Genomic DNA, 12,598 nt, shown 5'->3' on the forward strand with positions numbered 1-12,598 from the left:
CTATGGTGGGAAAAGAGATGAGGTAGAGAAATTATTTGAACCTCTGGATAATGGGATTAAATTTCTGACCTCTGCTATGGGAGCAGTCCTTTTCCAGGACAGGGGATAGTACTCACTTGGTAGTTTAATTGAGTTTATTACTCACGATTGCTTGTACTCACTTTATTTGTCCTTTTATAAATGAAAAAGTTCATTGTAGAGAGAAAATGACCTGGATTGCTCTGGTCTGAACACAGCTTGAAGATACAAATCCCTAAGAGCAGCTGCTGCTTTAGGATGTTCTAATACAACGTTGAAGTTGTAAACTTTATGTCAAAATGGGCTCTTGGAGGACATTGAGCAGTTTTCCCTGAGTGGTTTGTTCAACTGCAGGGAAGGGGGAAGGATAAAGAATTTGGGCTGGGGTTGAGTTAAAATGGCACTTTGCTGCTTCAGATTTCCTCCCAACTTTTGCAGCAGGGTGGCAGCTCCATCCCTGCAAACCACTCTCTTCTACAAACTGGTCCATGGTGGTCAGTGCTGGCTCGGTGTCAGAGTAGGTGGCTGACAGCTACAGACGATCCTGCAAGGACACCCATGGCATCACAACATTCTATCATTAGTTTACTCTGCTTTCTCCTTTTTGACAGTGGCCAAATCACTCACACTGTCAGCCAGGACAGGGACTGTGGCCACAGCTGATCACAAATTGGACATGGTCATGAAATGCAAGTCCTGTTGCTTTCTTTGCCATCAGTGTCGGCTCTCATGACAGATAAAATTCCCCTTGTTCCTTCTCCTTGCTGATGGGGTCCAACACTGATGATGGTATTACAGTGCTATAGAAACACCATAAGGCCTGTCTGCTTGCAGAGAGGTCTTTGTGGTTTGCAGAAATAGCAGTCACAACTGTGTGGGTTTTTCCTGTGGATTCACAGAAGGCCAACCTCAAGAAGAAATCTTTTTTTCCCTTCTTATCATTGGAGCCTTCCACCTTTCCCTTCAGACTTGCTAACTCAATACTGTTGAGAGGAATTAAACACAGGCTAGTTCCATGAAAAATAAAAACAAAGATATTTTCTCAATAATTACAATTATTCCCCTCGAGTGTTGCACCCATTAGATGCGTTGGTGGTAAAGATCGGAGTTCACCCAACTCACTTCTTCCCTTGAGAGCAAGGCTCAGCCTCACACAGAGGTGAGGGGGAGCTGGGCCGCTCTCTGGTGGGAGGAAGGCTCCTGTGGCAGCCCAGAGAGCCTGTGCACATTGCCAGGAACAGCTGTGCCCCGTGTGCCCCTGCAATGAGCTGTGCTCTGCCAGTGCCCCTGGAGCTGTGGGGCTGCTCAGCTGTGGGGCAGGGAGAGGAGCAGGAGGCTGCATGTGCAGCTGAGCCATTCCTGGAGAGCACAGGGCTCTGGGCTCCTGCTGTCCCAGGGCAGCCCCGAGGCCAGGCTGCTCCCGTGGCAGCCCTGTGGAAGTGGCTCAGGGTTTTCCCCGTGGGCTGCTCCAAGGGGCTGCCAGCAGGAGCATGTTTCCATGTGCAGCTGTGTAGCGATTTCTGTCGCCAGGACGGTGTAGATGGATTGAGGCAAGAGATCTCTGAAGGCTGCCCTTGAGGAATGAAGTTTATTGGGGACGGAGAAAGGTCCTGCCTCAAGCTGCCAGATGCAGCACATGGCGAGGCTTAAGGAGGTAGAGAGACAAAAGGATGCTCTAGGAGAGGGGGAGTTCTAAGAGGAAGGGAAGTTCCAAGAGACCGCATGGCTCCTCAAAGCCCCCTTTTCAAGGAGCTTCAAGGTGGGCTGGAACAAGGCATGGGCCAATGGGGTTACAGGCACTTCATGTTTTGGGGGAGGGAATACAGGTGTGGGGTGAGCCATACATCTTTTGGGGAGTGAGATGGAACAGTCCACTTGACCCCTGGACCCATCCATAGGCAGGGGCATTGTCCGGCTAGCAGGGAGGACTGTTTTATCTTGGCTGTATTATTTATGAATAATTATATTTATCCATCCTCTGCAACACAGCTGTTCAGAAGTTTCCAGGAAACATGTCCCATGAATTATGGAGCTTCAGAAGCTTTAGGTTTGCATTGTGACCTCTGTTATATTTTGTGTCTCCACATTGCAGGCCTGACTGGCTACCCTCTTACCAAGAGGTTTTCCCTGGCAAGTCCCTCAAAGCTTCTTCCCTCCAAGCCATTGCCTCCCATACAGAAGAGCTCTCCTTCTACCAAGCCAAGCAAGATTTGCAGTGGAGAGCAGAAGAATGGGAAAAATGGCACCGGATGTGATGAGGAGAGTAGAAAAAAACAGGCGATGAGTTCAGAGGGAAAAGGACGTAAGATAAGGAGACTAAACTAAGTCCAGTGTGGTAAATTTTCAGTTTATGTGGTGTTTGGCAGAGCTCTGAGACCTTTCCCCTGACAGGAGCTGACCCATTCACTGAAGTTTGAACAGGTCCTGATTTGGCTCTTTAGCTGGGCCAGAAATGACGGGACACTAAGGAAAGATGTGCATCTGCCTCTGCTGCCTCCACCCCCCTTCTGGGCCATGGCATGGGGGCCCTGGAGGAACTCAGGCAGGCAGAGACCTTGCAGAGAGCAGCAGGGCAGGGAGCTCTGCTGAACTTCCCAAATTCCAGTGAGCCTGGGATGATGGTTAGGGAAAATTAATCAGCTTTGCATCATTTAGGAAAAATCCAGAAATGTTTCCAAATTTTTGGGTGGGAAAAACACAGTGAGCTACTGGAAGTAGCCACAGTTGGAGGCAATTTTCCATGGGAAAGTCAATTCCCCAGTCTCTGGGTACCTGCTTAGAGGTGGCATTTGGGGCTATAAGATCATACAGGTTCCTAGTTGCTTACATCTGTAGTTTGGGAGAAATCCTGCTAAATTTGAAAATGTTGAGGTCAGGCACCAGACGTTACCACCTCCATCAACGTGCAGGCATCCTGTCTTGCGCCTGGTCCAGAAACACCAGCCCCACTACTCTGCATGGCCTGGTCCCCTGCCCTCTTTCCCATCGCTCCCCACACCCTCTCACTGTTCCCTGAACTGCCCAGGAAGGAAAAGCCATTTTGCAGGACAGACTGTGTGGTCTGGGTAAGGATTCCAAACCCAACTAATTTGTAACTAATTTCACAAATAATTAATTTCCCTGTTTTACATCTTCCTGTTCCAAATCTCTGCTCTGCTACCTTCCCTCCCCTTCAAATAGGAACGGGGAATGGAAAGCCCTTTCCTAGGGCTGGTTCCCAAGGGTTCCAGATCAGCTGCAAAGGAGAAGCTGTGGTGGGAATGATGGGGGGTGGTACCTCTGGAGGGCTTCTAGCACCCCAGGGCAGGTGCTGCTCTAGTCTGGGTAGGAGTTGGGGAGGGTTGCAGGTGATTTCAGAAGGTGTATTTCCCAAATGTGCTCATTAGTTTGCATAAAGGCTACCAGAGAGCCAAGAACAGTTTCTTGATCTAAAATAGAAACTTGAAAAGCATTTATTTCAAGCAGATCCTCATTCCTGATCCTGGGATATGCCCTTCTCCCTTGCTCAGGGAGATATTCAGCCTAAGGAATGCAAGTTTTTCCTCTAGCAAATCAATGTCCTTGAAACATCTAACATCGTCTTAGCATGGCTGGGGGAACTTTTCCTGTGAGAGGCAAAAATGATCACAAAATTGTCATTAAATTTGATTTCCTTTTTGGCTTTAAATTAACCTCTAAGCTGGAGGATTTTGTATCACCCAAGGAAAACTATGGAGTAATATTGACATTTCTTATTTCCTTGGTGCTAAACCTTCAAAAATGCAAAGCTGCACCCATGCAATTCAAAAAGAGATGCAGCACATTTTTGTGCCGCTGTTAGCTCAGTGTTTCTTCTTCTGGAGCAAAGAGATGCCACTGCTTCCCTCAGCACAGCCTTAGGGATCCAGAGGCAGAGGAGAAGCAGCAGCAGGCCAGTGGTCAGGCTGGGGTCTCTCCTTGCCTGCTTCCCCTGGGCGGTGGAGACACCTGGGACCCAGGACTGGCATAGTCTGGTACCTCAGCAGAGCACAGTGGGCAATTTTTTTCAGAATTTCAAAGTTTGGATTTGGAAACAGGTGCCAAATAGGAAAGTAGCCCCAGTCTAGCAGAGACTGGAGTTAATGTGAAGGTGTGGTGCTAACTGGCTTGCCTTGCTAAGGACCCAAACTCCCAAGAATCCAAGTCCAGCTCTCACTGTCCTATCTACCCCTCTCATGCAGCTCCTCCCTCTCACTTTAACTGATGCCTGACGTGCCTCTTCCTGCAGAGACAAGGAGCTGGACTTTAACCTCCTGATTCAGAGCCAGAAAAATGGGTTCAGTGTTTGGTCACTAGAGCCTGTTGGCTAAAACCCTGGGGAGTTGGGCACTGGGCTTCCATTGAGATGTCTTCCCTAAAACTGTCATCCTGCTTTCATTGTTCAGAGTCTCTCCTGTTTATCTGATTCCCTTAACCTCTCTGCTGTAGTACTTAATTTCCAAGGAAGATCAATAAAGGAGTTAAGCTAACTGGGTCTGGGCATCTGTAACAGTGGCTCTTCCACTGCCTTGCTTTTTGGAGGATTTTCATTAAGCTACTCAAAAACAGGGCAAAAGTTGTTAGACCCTGTTCACTGACTGATTTTTTTCTGTGCTTTTTCCCCCCCAAACAAAATTTATGATCCAGCTCAAATGCTGGAGGGCTGCTAACTGTAATGCTTCTAACAAAATTTATGCTGAGATCTCCTTCTCCCAAGTCATCTTGTTCCTCTGGCTTTCCTGGAAAAAAAACAAAACAAAACAAAAAAATCCCACAAAAATATCTGTGAAGCCAAACACTGTGAAACAGAATAGAAATTTAACAAGGTAGAAATCCATTTCAGATTTAAGTGAAATGTGCTGTTTTAAAGTCTAGTAACTCTACTATGCTCAAGGCTCCCTGTTCTCACAAAAAACTTGTACTCACAAAATTACCTCAACCAAAGAACAAAATGCAAACTTCAAAAATAAAAAGAGCCCCTTGAACTTTGAAAGACAAGAGCCTAAAGCTGAGGCTTCAAGAGATGAACAAAATGACCAGAGTTCTCTCTGTACAAGAACTAATAAAAACTAATTGCACATTGTAATGCGAAACCACTAAAATAAATATGCATGAACCTATTGTGAAACTCTATGCATATAACAAGCAAAGAGAATAAAAAAAGTTTTCAAATTCTCAAAGGTGCACATGTCCTTTGAGAAGAACAATCCCCACATGCACCCAGTGCTAAAATAAGCATAGGGGCTTTAAAAGTTTTACAAGTTGTGAAGTAAGTTTTTTTTTTCCACAAACGAACAGTGTACCAGCAGCCAAAGCTCCATCCCTGGAGGTTATTTGCCAGCATGTTCACATCAAGCTTTCTGGTGTGTTTGCTCTTGGTCTGATGAGGCTGCAGATAGAGAGGGAGAGCAGGAGCAGATCCCTTCAGGGTGGGAGGAACAGTCCCTGTGAGAGGCACAGAGCAGGGGGACCAGCAGAGCACTGCAATGATCTTTGCTCCACATCATCACAATCCACAGAAAACTGCACGGTCAAGCACCATGTGCTCTTGTGCACAAAGTCTTTGGGGCTAGCCCAGGAATAGATGAGAGACCTCTCAGGAAAAAGAACCTTCTGAAGAGCTTTCCTGGGTTGACTTCCCTGCCTGAAGCACTGCTAGTCTGGGAGTGGGATGCCCACCAGCCTGGAGCAAGCATTCAGCCGAGCATCCCTGGGCCCTGCATGTGGGGCAGAGGCAGGAGGCAGAGATTCCCAAGCTACAGCTGGACTTCACAGCTGCAAAACCTTCCTGCTGGAAGTGATGAAGCCAAATGGCTGCATCCTTTCCTGGAGCAGTAAGCACCTGGAGGTGACAGTGGCACTACTGTGATGGAGCAGGACAGAACTGCCCAGGTCACAACCATCACCAGGCCTTGCCTTACCTCTTCTCCTGTTGGTTTGCCTCACCCTATGAGGTAGGTCTGGAAAAAATAGTGGAGAAAGCCCTTGGCTCAGCCTTTTTCTGAAGCAGAACAGATGACTGGCACACAGCAGATCCACATTACTTGGGATGAGAGCCACTGTTCTGTGAAGGCAAAGCTCAGCCCAGCAAGGGCTGGAGGCAGCCACTGCTTAGGACTTGTCATGCCAAGAGCTGTGCTTTCACCCCTGGACATGTGTGCATGGACACACACACACACACACATCCAGTTGCCTCAGGGCCCTCCCTGCACATGTAGCCATAAATGGATTCCAGCATGATTACATGAGATTTGGGAATAGGCAGATTAGAGGGCTAACCACAGGCAAATGCAATTATGGAAAAGTAGTCAAATAAATAGAATCATGCTCCCCCACCCCAGTAAAGGATTCCAGCCAGGCCTTGGGTACATTTAGGATAAGGGGATCAGGCACTGGACATGGAGATTACCAAGGATCTGGAAATAGGACATGCTGCTGAGAGAAAAATCCCAACATCCTTACCTGCACTGGTCAGTGTTTGCTTGGATGCTGTTTTGGATCAGGGTGACGGTTTTCCAGTGTGGAAAGCCAAGGCCAGCATTGAGGTAGGTGCCTTCTCCCTGTCCCCTGCCACAGCAGCAAGCCAGGGCAGAGCATAAGCAAAGATCAGACTTGTTCTGCTTTCTGGCCTGTCAGTCACCAAGTGACTTTTCTTCATTACCTACACAAGGTGAAGAAGAGCTTATTCTGCCAGCATAACTTCACCAAGCACAGGTGATCAAAAAGATGGACTATTCATTTCCTGTAGTTATCAATCAACAAGCAGCAGATTTTTTCACCTTGATAGTCCTCTTCATTGGCCAGTCAAAAAAAAAAAAAAACAAAAAAAGAAAATACCCACCAAAAAAAAAGACTCCAAACAATCTTGCAAATGATCTCACATCAGCACACACTCCATTTCCCTTGTAATGTCACTCTCAGCACTGCACCTGCCTTTTAAATACTTGCAGGGATGATGAACCCCACCACTTCCCTGGGCAGTCAGTTCCAATGCTTGGCGAATCTGCCCATGGAACTTTTTTCCTGACATTCAGCCTAAACCTCCCTTGGTGCAACTTGAGGCCATTTCCCCTGGTTGTAGCAGATTTCATAACCTCATAACACTGAAAATCTGACTACGGACAGGAACACTGAACTTTTTGTCCAACCACATCAGACAGCAAGCTAAAGAGCCTAAATATCAAGTCCAGTCAGGAAGAGCGTGAAAGGTTGTTTGGCTGATGCCAAAAAGCCAATCAATGGACCTGAGCAATTTTTGATCAAAATTTCCTTATTATCTAGTTGTTAACACTGGGGCTTCAACAGTTCTAGGGTTTAGTACTGAGATCCTGCTATTCTTCTCTATGGCTTTTAAAGGAGCTGCTGCCACCATCCCCACCATGCTGCACTAAATCTAACCCTGAATTAGGGTGCTAATTCTAACCCTAATTAGGGCTATGAATTAGGGCTGTTCCCATATCACCAATTGAGCCTAACTAAAAAGGGAAAAGAGTTGTTTTTTCCCTCAAAGAGAAAATAGATTTTGAGAAAGACACTAACTTGGACATTGTTGGTCTTCCTATTTTTCTCCTGCTTCTCCTCCTCCTCACACAGATCCAGACCTTTTGGTAGGAAAGCCATGCTGAACCCAGGGTTTGCTTGCTCTGGCCTTTCTCTGCACTTGGCTAGCCAAGGGCAACCCAGGAGGCTCAGAGTGGATTTTATTGTGCTCTGCAACCACCTGGAAGGAGTTTTTAGTGAGCTGGGGGTCTTCTCCCAAGTAACAAGTGACAGGACAATGATATTAGGGAAAATTTCTTTACCAAGAGGGTTGTCAAGCACTGGAACAGGCTGCCCAGGGAGGTAGTTGAGTCACCATCCCAGGGGGTATTTAAAGACATGGAGATGTGACACAGGGGCATGGCTTGGCACTGCTGAGTTGGACTCAAAGACCTTAAAGGTCTTTTTCAACATAAATGATTCTATAATTGTGTGACACTTTACAGCTCAACAAGTCTAATACCAGGGACTCACCCTGCCTTTCCCTACTGGTTCAGTGCAAAGAGGTTTAAGAATAGAGTGCAATGCTGCCATCCCATGACTTTGGAAACCCCAACCCAGGAATTCCATCTTCTCCACTTCAAAACCCACTTAGAAGTCAAAGAGAGATTATTTTTTTGTATAAGCACATTTTCTGATCTTCTAGCCTCAGAGCTCATGCAATGCCTCTGGGTCGCAGCTCGACTTTTGTCCTGGAAAAGGAATTCTGAAATTTAAACCTGATCAGCTCACAGCATCCCCTAAACTGCATCCCCAGGTCAGGGCCACCAAAGTTCTGGATCAGATCTGCTGAAGGTCTCCTGTCTCCAGGAGCAGACCCTGGGAAGGGCTTAATGCCTGGAATTAATTTCCTCATGAACAGGAGGGGATGCCTTTGAGTATGGTACCCCGATTGATTCTTCTCTATGAAGCTGCTCAATCACTTTTCAAAGCTCTGCAAAGGTTTGGCAGCCACAGCACCTCTACCATTCCAGGCCATGGAAAGCAGTGCCTCACCTGGCCTATTTGAACACACCAGCAAGAGATTTATCTGCTGGCTGCTCCTGGTTCTTCTAGTATAAGACATGAATGGTCTTTTTTTATCCACCTGCTCTCTCCCATCATTGTAAGTAGCTCTTCTCCAGGCTAAGATAACCTTATATATTTACTGATCCCTCAACCAGAAGCTGCTCAGAAGACTTTCATTAACTTTGGTACCTTTCTCTGTACATTTATTTTTACACTTCTGTGTGTGGAAGGAGGTGGGTGCAGCACCTATCAGAATTTGCTCTGCGTCTGTGGAGGAAAATAATATTTTTCCAAGAGAGTTTTACGCCTCCAAAGCAAGCTTTGAGCATGGTATTCCCAGACTCACGGTCCTACGTGTTCCTTGGTCCCTCGGCGGAAGGAGTTTGTTGGTTAGGAGAGCAAAGAGTGCGGGATGGATCGGAGTCTGCAGTTCAATCCTGCCATCTGCAGCTCCCAGCTTGGAACCGCGGCAGCAGCTCCTGCCCGCCTGCAGATGGGCAAACAACCCCTTCTTTAAATATCCTTCCCAGCTGAAGTTTCTGGGCTTCAAATTCCCGGTGGCGAGAGAAACAGGGCTTGAAGAGGAATGAATATACTGTAAATGAGATAAAGTCTTTTATCAAATTGACTTAAGCAGTTAAAACACACACTGCTGACAATTTAAGATGAGATTAGCCTCGGGGGAGTGTCTACTTATCAGCAGTACAGGGGGCTTTTAGCTGTGTTGTTTCCCAGAAGTTCTTACACAATCTTTCAATTTCAAGGGGGAAAAATAATGTTTGTTCAAATACTTTGTCTAGAAAATTTCAACTTGCCAAAACTTTGCATGCCTTCAACGCTTTTTTCATGAAATTATAGAATGGTTTGGGTTGGAAGGGACCTTAAAGATCAATCCCCTGCCACTAAACCAATTCTTTTGCTGGCATGACCTGTTGATTTCTCAGGGTTCAGAAGGTCAGGGTGACCCTGAGATCATAAAGAGTCTTTGCTTCCCTAGCCCGACACAGCCAAATGAAGGAGCCTGGAATGCATCTGATTGCGTTTTCAAGGTTGTTTACTTCTTCTTCTCTATATTATTCTTTCTCTGACCTGCTGAGCTCTGTCCAGAAAGGAAGCCATGGCAATCTGTCCCTGAGCCTCGGGCAGCTCCCACCTTATATACTCAAAACTGCGTGTCTATGTATACAATTTCTTCACCAATTCCTATCACCTATGTTAGACTGTGAATCTCTGCCTTGAACCAATAGAAAAGTGCCACCATCTCACCAAGACATGGAGGACAAGATGAAGGAGAAGAAGACTAGGACATGCCCAAATTCCTCCATCTTGTACCCCCTTGAATCCCATTCTAAAAATCCTAAATTTCTACTTTTCCACTCTGTGTTAGTTCAAATATCACACTGCTGAAACAAACCCTTGTGACTTGTAATTCCTCATACAAAATTGACAGCTTTTTCCACAGGCTAAAATCGAAGCCACAGATGTTTTTGACTTCTTGCCAAGGTCTCTGAGACCCCTGCCAGGGTCTCGAGATAGCCAGGGCAGCCAGAGGGACGTCCTGGACTCTGACAATGACCCTCTGAGCCATGCCCAGCTGGATCCCAGCTTAACTCTGCGAGCTGTCATCATCCCCATCCAGATCTCACCACTTCAGATCCTTGTGATGGAGGAGAACATTTTCTCCATCCATCTGAACTCCTGTACTAGAATGACATGACAAATCCCTGGAATTAATTAAGTCTTCATTAAATCACAGCATATCTCGTCAAAGTAAAAGAGAAACAACCTGTTCCTGACCTAAAAATTTCTACCTCTGACTTTCTGCCACTGGGTACTCTTGAGTTTCAAGCCTCTCTAAAATCTCTCCCATGTTCAGTCAATAGTAAAAGGGAGTTTTGGAAATCCTGTCCCCTTTTTTATTGATTCACTTTGGAGCTGGAGAAGGAAATAATTCTTTTATGCCTTGTTTGATTGAACAGAATCAATACATCCATAAAGTGTCTTGAAAGCCATGAATATCTGCATAAAAGTCTAATGCCAGTTACTTTTGTTAATGCTGTGTTAGAAGTACATCATTATATTCAAATAATCAAAGGCTCTTGCTTAGTATCTCACTCAAAATTCCCATCTCAGTAACAGCAGTCTGTTCAATAGAGAAATGATTTTTTTGGATGCGTGACTCATGAGTCCCTCTAATGTAGGTCAGTGGGAATGTGTGTCAATCCACCACCCGCCTGGCAGCACAGAGGACACATCCTGAGGCACAGCCCTGATGGCTCAGTGATGATACCACAGCTTCTTGAATCTTTCAGCAGTTCTGCAAGCAGCTCCTGGCCCTTGTCTTTCCTCAGTTTGGTGCTTCCAGCTTGACAAAGCAAAGCTGTTTGCTCAGCCTGCTGCCTCTTGGATGTGACTGATGTCCCACAACATGACCTTCTCCCAGCCTTGGAGACAAGGAGAGTAATAAGGCCTTAAAGTGAAATTGCACAAGGGTAAAAGACCAAAAATTATTTTTACAAATGTGTTTTAATGGGAAAAGGCTTCTTCTATCCCATATTCTGATGTTGGCTTTAAACCCAGCCTGCTGTCTAAGAAGCACCTGCAAAGCCATGCCTTCACATCTCGACAGCAGAGCTGAGTGATTGCAGATGTCTGCCTTTCCTAGGGCTTGTTCCCATGAAGTGAACATGAAGTAGGAGAGCTGGATCCGTCACCTGCTCCAAGAGCTGAGCCAGAGGTGCTGGTTCCCAGCATCTGTCAGCATGGAGCTGTCAGGTCAGCTGTCTGATGGTGCCTGGAGGGACACGAGGCTTGTAAGATCTCCAGATGGTTCTCCCTGTCAGCACCAGGAGCAGCAGCAGAACCTGCAGGAAACATTTTCCCATGGATGTGGTGACCCAGGCCTGCATGCAGGAGTTTGCCAAGCCCTCCTAGTTTGCCTGGTGTGACTTTCCCAGGCCCCATGATTTTTCCAGGGCAGTAAAACACAGGAACCTCCCCAGAGCATCTCTGCAGTCACCTCTGGCTGGTGCTTGCACCAAGAACCTTCTGCAGTGGCACAGAAAGTGCTGCCTTTGCTCTCCTGTACGCAGGCCCAGCCATGCCCAACTTCCTACTCCCTGCTCCTCTTTATTCCAGCCAGGCCACCTGGTGTCCTGCCCCATTAAAAAGGGCTGGGAGTTTCTGATGCCTCCTTTTGGGAAGGAGGGAAGATGTCAAACCCTCCCCAGGCCAGAGCCAACGCCCAGATGAGGAGTCTGAAATGCTGAATGTTACAAAGGCCACTTAGAAGTCCAGAATTCCCTTCTGCTGCCTTTAAGGAGAAATCTGCCTGGCATCCAGGGCCCAGAAGAAAATGTCCAGGTCCACCACAGCACATTGTTGCTTTTGGTTTCCTAACATCTTCACACTGATGTGGAAGACTTTGTCCAAGGGACTTCTGTGGTAACCAATGATATCTAGGAGCTATGGGTAAGGTGTCCAATTAATCTTCTAAATTTGATTAAACATTGTGCTGGCCTTCACTGATCACCCTAAAAGCTTGAAACTGCTTATTTGTTCCCAGTGGTGGGGAAAAACCATTTGGTTTCATCTGATACAATAATAAAAAATGAAAACTTTTATGCCAGTGTCTAGGAGGAAAATAAAATCAGAAAAAGAAAAATCTGGCACTCACAGCTACAATTTTCTTTTAGCCATTCTTTCTCCAATCCAGTAAAATCAAGACAGCCTGACAATCTCAGTTTCATTTCATAACTCCTATCACCTCTGAGTTCTAGAGCACATGGAATGCTGGTTTGAAAAAAAAACAAACCCCAAAACAAAAACCAAAAGCCCAAACAATTAGACACATTAACATTTCTCCACATCAATGACTGTGTTTATGTCTTGCAAATCATATACACCATTGGTAAGCAAAGCACCTTCCTGCTCCATGGATGGAGATGTAACTTGTGTCCCTCAGAGATAAGGAGAAGGATTTTATGCCACAAAATTCAAGGGTGATGGAGAAGGTTCACCCCACAGCTTTGCCTCC

This window comes from Lonchura striata, chromosome 3 (genome assembly GCF_050655825.1).
Source record: "Lonchura striata isolate lonStrDom1 chromosome 3, ASM5065582v1, whole genome shotgun sequence".
NCBI classification, from domain to species: Eukaryota; Metazoa; Chordata; class Aves; order Passeriformes; family Estrildidae; genus Lonchura; species Lonchura striata.